The sequence below is a fragment of the Tyto alba genome, unplaced genomic scaffold, assembly GCF_018691265.1.
Source record: "Tyto alba isolate M040663 unplaced genomic scaffold, T.alba_DEE_v4.0 Super-Scaffold_27, whole genome shotgun sequence".
In the NCBI taxonomy this organism is placed as follows: Eukaryota; Metazoa; Chordata; class Aves; order Strigiformes; family Tytonidae; genus Tyto; species Tyto alba.
The window spans coordinates 8,398,523-8,404,426 of record NW_024881301.1 but is presented as its reverse complement, the minus strand read 5'-3'; the positions used below and the strand labels follow the sequence as shown (position 1 = coordinate 8,404,426).

General features: G+C 41.6%; 1 long non-coding RNA gene across 1 annotated transcript; it reads left to right on the top strand.

Moving 5' to 3' along the window:
- The first annotated feature begins 171 nt into the window (after positions 1-171).
- On the top strand, positions 172-4,914 carry LOC116960393. The gene is made up of 3 exons (XR_004406358.2): positions 172-1,722; positions 3,798-3,912; positions 3,999-4,914. It is a non-coding gene; the product is annotated as an uncharacterized LOC116960393 (long non-coding RNA).
- Positions 4,915-5,904: the final 990 nt, after the last annotated feature.

Here is a 5,904-nt window from a genome sequence, read left to right as displayed (position 1 = left end):
CCGCTCCGCGCTGCAGCGCCGCCGGCGGCACCCCCGCACCGGCCCCGCACCGGCCGCCGAGGCCTGCGGGGCGCGGGCGGCAGCCCGGGGCCGGCGCGGAGGGGTGCGGGCGGGCCGGCCTCCTCCCGCAAGCCGGCCGCCGGGCCGGGCCGGGCCGGGCCGGGCCGGGCCGCGGCGGGCACGGCCCGGCCCGCACGGGAGGAAATCCTGAGCGAAGCGGCGGGGCGCGGCCCTGGGCGGCGGGGGTCACCTCAGCCGGCCGGTCGGCCGACAGCGCCGGCTTCTCCGCGGCACGGCCGGCGGCATCGCTCGCCCCGCGGCAGGTGCCTTCGGTGTCACCTTGGCCCCCTGCGCTTTCCCTCAGGCGGGGCGTGTGGGGTCGGATAGGACAGGGACCCGTCCGAAGCAGCGAGGAGCAGCTGATGCAGGCGTGTGGAGACTCGGTCACTGCCGGACGGGCAGCGTGTCCCCTTCCCAAACGCTGCTATTTGTACAGGAGGCAAGTCCTGCATCGTGCAGGAGGAAGAGGAGAAACGGGGGCTTCCCAGTGCAGCATCAATCAGCAATATCTGGCTAACTATTTTAAGTGAGACTAAAGTGTGCAACTGCTTTTCCACCTCTCACGGTGGTCACAAGGTGTTAGTGAGGATCAGAGAGGAGTAGATGTGTTCTCTAACTCCCAAGAGAAATTCTGCCTGCTCCGTTTTCAGCTGTATGGATTGTTGCGCGGAGGCCCTCGTGTGTTTGCTAACTCAGATGCTTCCCCCTTCAGCTTCAGAAAAAGACACACAGTATCTGCATCTGTTCCTTGGCAAAGTCCTAGGAGTGCAGTTGATAAAGATTCTGGAGCTGAGCATTTGCTATTTGAAATGCATGCATGCACCATAGGACACAGAAGTACTTTCCTTCTCATTTTATGCTTCAGCTTCATGAACTGTTGAGAGAAGACAGACCTTGCTCGGTGAGACTTTTCACTTCTCACCTTATCCGTGTCTTCTTGATAGATCACATTTTTAAAATCTAATTGAATTGGGGACCATAACAGAAAAAAAGAATGTAAGAGCAGAAAATGGGATGTGGCCTATTTCAATTGCTTCTCCTTACTCAGACAGACCTTGCCAGAGAGATTCTGCTCTGACATTAAGCATTTGGGCGCAACTTGTTCACCATGAAATATTGGTGGCAATCTCTTGAATACTGGGCCACAGCTTAACTTAGAGAAATACTGAGAGGGACTTTAGCTTTCCATACCGTAGAGAAAAGTGCTACCAATGTTCATACTGTGTGATCAAACACTCTGCTTTCGTGCAGCAACAGTGGATTCCAGTCCTGCTTTGACAACTACCACGAAACCCCTTGTAATATCTAAAGACTTTGCAGTCAAGTGGATGTTTCTGATTTCATTGCTAATTTGGATATGGAATTTGGAAACATCAAGCATATTTTACCATTCAGTCTGACAAGCAGAAGTCTTTTTGTCACATTTTTCTTCTCAACTAACAGCAATTTGTACAATTTTATGAATTTTTCACTAAAGAATCGGAACAATAGAAGTATTCAAAGTAATTAATTGGTATTATACTAAGAAAGGTAAATCAATAAGTGTATTGCAAAGTTCTGAAGAAATTTAGAAGTACTTATTCTTCCTATTCAGTCAGCTGTCCAAAGTTTCCAGAGACACAAGGACAGAGCTACTGCAGCCGTTGAAGACTATGGGAATTGGTAAGTAGAGGCTAGGAAGGATCTGGGGTTTGTTTCTTTTCCCTGCAGCTGTTCTAGAAAAAGGAAACTGAATGGGTAGAAAACCTATTGTCATCAACACCGTGCTTCCTCTGTTTCTGCTTACAGAGAACAGCCATACCCAGGTCTCGGTCCTGACTTGATGGGAATGTATGCTGTACACCCCAGATAAAAGAATTTATCATGAAGGACCCCTCCAGCATGAGCAGCTGGAGTAGATAGCTTAGCTCTAACAACATGTAGGCTTCGTCAACAACGTGAATTTAAGAATCATCAGACACATTTGGCTGAACTGAGGACTAGACTTTAGGATGCAGAGGAACCAGCTACTTCAGAAGAAGGAAACTGGTTGTTTCTTGCAGAAGGCTGTTCTCCTGCATTCAAGTCCTATCCCCATTAAGGTGAAGAATCCTTGAGCCACCCAAATACTAAAGAAAAGAAAAATCCCAAATCACTGAGAAAGGGCACAGTGTGTCCATGGGTCTAGAAGGCTTATAAATGCATCTACCCACATTTGACCAAAAAGTGGAAGGCATGCCTGTTGATGGTTAGAGAAACCCTTCTGGGGCATACAAACCCAGCAGTTTAATAATATGATCAACAATCTAGAGAGGCTGAATGCATGAAAAATATCCAGACACAAAGGTTGGTGAGGTTTATCTGGTCTTTGCCCACTACCCTGTGTTGATGACTCATGGGAATAGTAACAGTGTCAGGCACATATGACCTGCAATAGGCAAATTACATGTGCTGAGAAGGGCTGAGGGGTTTTGTTACAGTGTAAGGATGTTGCTACACTCTCAGTAGCAATAGTATTAGTAACTTCCTTCTGTTTTAAGCAATCCCCATCAGATCCTCCTGTTCCAGTGTTGGGCTTTCTAAAGTCTTTAAAAGGCTTGGCCTACAACACATTTTGCAGAGCTGAAAAAGAAAAGGCTCTATTCTGCTCATATTACAACTGCTTTCAAGTGATTTAGTGATTGCAAATTGTATGGGGGGAAGAAAACAATCTGGTCGCTATGGTGTTTCGAACTCTTACCACATTTTTTTTCCACAGGAAGACGGTTCTACATTCCCAGAGAGACTTGCTGTTTGAACTACGCTCTCTGCTCTCTAAGTGCTTCATTAAGTGATTGCATCAACACAGCTCTAATGGATTATAGATTAGGCAGAAAGGGCACAGGATTGTTCTTTCATTTTGTTTCCCAATTTATTTTGCTTAAGCAATAGATAATAATTTACAGAAGCAATTTGTTAGTCACAGCTTGATAGCATAGTCACAGCTACACTAGTGCTATGTTGTCTTTATTTTATTTTCTGTTAGGGGAGGTGGTTCCATGGTCATTTGGGGCTTGCGGGGGGAGTTACTGCATTCTTACTGATGTTCCAGTGGACAATTGCAATCTGGTCCCAGCACATTTCTCTGTAGCCCCACTCTTAGAATTTACTTCAATAGGCGCTACAGGACCTCTGAGGAGGGGCAAAGTAACTTTTAACCTCAAGAGTTTTAAATTCGAGGTTCTGATTGTTTATATTTTAACATTTGTTTAACTTTAGCATTCATCTAACAAAATGGGAGAAATATCCTTGTGTCAGCCTGGCCTATCTGGGGAATACTTAAAAAGTCCCAAGTCCATGTATAAAACATCTGAAAAGTTTTCCATCAACGCAGGGAAGAGGGCACTCACTGTTCCTGATACTTGTTATCGGCAGGGGAATGGGCAAAAGAAAGTGCATTTGAAAAATTCAAGTCAGCAATTTTCAAGCTTTCCTCATGCTTATTATAGATTTTTATTTCCTTAAAGTGTGAACGAAGTAGGAAATTAATGAAGTCAACTTTAATGTGCCATGTTGGAAGCTCTTCAAATTTCAGAGTAAAAAAACAGGCTGTGTTTATGTTTGTACTCTTGGTGCTCATGAAAATATCAACGATTGTGGCATTAGGAATAGCTGCTTCTGTTTGTCCCTTTCTTGAGCTTTGCTACTCTTACTATTATCTCCACATTTTCATGCATCTGTATGTTTTTCTTCCATGCTGCTTCTCGTCACTCCCTCAGGAAGCACTTGTCAGCCCTTTCCAGTGGTAAAGTTGGAAGGAACATAGGATTCAAAAGGAATGTTTTGTAACACTCGATTTAACCTTCCCTAACTCTGTTTCCTTCAGTTAAAATTGTGAGTATTTCTGTTCAGCATGTGTAGCAGGTATCCTGATTACAAATGCAACCACATAATCTAGCATTGCTTCACTCTCTGTTTAGGTGGTTGAAGATACCTTCAACAGCTGCTGCCACGTGAAGGCTGCCTGATATTCGTCTCCCTTGGCACGACACTTGCAGCATCTTGTCTACATGAAACCAGGTCCTGGCATTGGAATACAGCTGGCAAACTGCTAAATACAAAATCATGGTTAGTAGAGGATCAGACCAATTTGACTTACCATCATGTTAAATAATGGCGATGAAACTTTGGTTTGTGTCATTTAAAATGCTCACACAAGAGTTAAAATAAAGGTTAAAATTCCGCGATATATAACTGAGTATAATTATCAGAAGTGTGAATTAACTTAAAATTGATTGTTTTGCTCAGAAACCAAAGATGTCAGGCTATGGCATGCTGAAAACTGAGAATATGAGACAGTACAGTAGAAGCAAATATATCAAGGACACTTCTCTTAATTATTAAATTAAAAATGTTATCAGAAGCTGCTACAGAACTTGAAGAATTTTCATACCAGTAGAGTGGAGCTGGATGTTGAACCTCGGTTAAATTTCCTCCTGGCTCCAAGGAGTCTTTATTGTAGTTTAAAGCAAAATATTTTAATTTTTATTTACCTATTTTCATTCCTTTATAAACACTTCAAAGTGGATAAAAATTTTGCATCTCGTATTTCAAACACAAACCCAAATCATTTTAGAATGCTTTATAATATTGTAAAAAAACCCCACCAAACCCAAGAACTTCCATATGCATTCAGTAAATTCCTGTTCTACCTACATCAGCAGTATGGCTCCAGCTGAATTCAGTGGAGTCAAAAATATGTCCAATGAATCTTTTTCATTTAGGCAATTTCTTAGATTTTCTTTAGCATATTAATAGTGAAAAATCTTTATAATCACTAGACATAATCTTAAATGAGATATATGTTAAAAATGTTTACTTTATGCAAAGCATATAGCCTCGTTAGCAACAGAATTTCTTTGTTAATTTTGAAAATTTCTAGCTGTGTTTTTAATAAATACTGATTTCAACCAGTCAATCAGCGTGCACCAGAAATCTTACTTCTTTGAATTTAGGATTACATAATGTTGTGACTGGGACTATTTTCTTATGACAAAACAGACAATGGTTAGATTCTGCTTGAGTTATTCAATGCTTGCTACTATTTTATCAGATTATTAAAATTAAACATAAATATTATTCAGTGCTTAAGTCATCTTTCAGGCATTGCATAGTGCATATTGAGTGCCTTTGCAATACAAGTAAGACCTGTTCTTGATCGTAAGCACATGATTACTCCCATTGATCACAACAGAAATTATCATGCACATAAATTAGAAACATTCCTAAAATATCTTGATGACTCATGCAGACAGTTTATTTCCCTATCAGTCTAAAACTATGACCTAGCTGGTTCTGACTACATCTTAGAATTTCAAGTAAGTACTTTCTTTACAATCTTCACAATCAGGAAATTTAATACCAGGAAGAAATTAATCCCTCTTTCCAATGCATCATCTAATTTAAAAATCAGCTATGAATAAAACATCAATATGTGGCTAAACATTCGGAAATATCAAATACATATACATTCTTTAGTCCTCTGAGGTATGCTGAAGTAGGAGAGCTTGTACAGATGTGCAAACACAAGTACATGGTATTGTAGTGTGTATGCCCTAGATTGCTACAGAATTTTACTTATTTTATTTTGTCTTTGAATATTTAAAACCTCAAGCATAACTTCACAGGTATGTTGCCTTCTCTCCACTCTAAATAGTTCAGCCTAGTAAAACTTTAACCAAGGGAGAGGATTCCAGGATGCTCCTGCTGGGGAAAGATAATCTTCTTTATCCTAAAATTCTTTTTTCAACATGTTGAGGTTTTCAGCCAGGTACAGAAAAAATTCCTCCTTTTTAGCAGTTCTCTATGGGACTAGTTTTGTTTCAC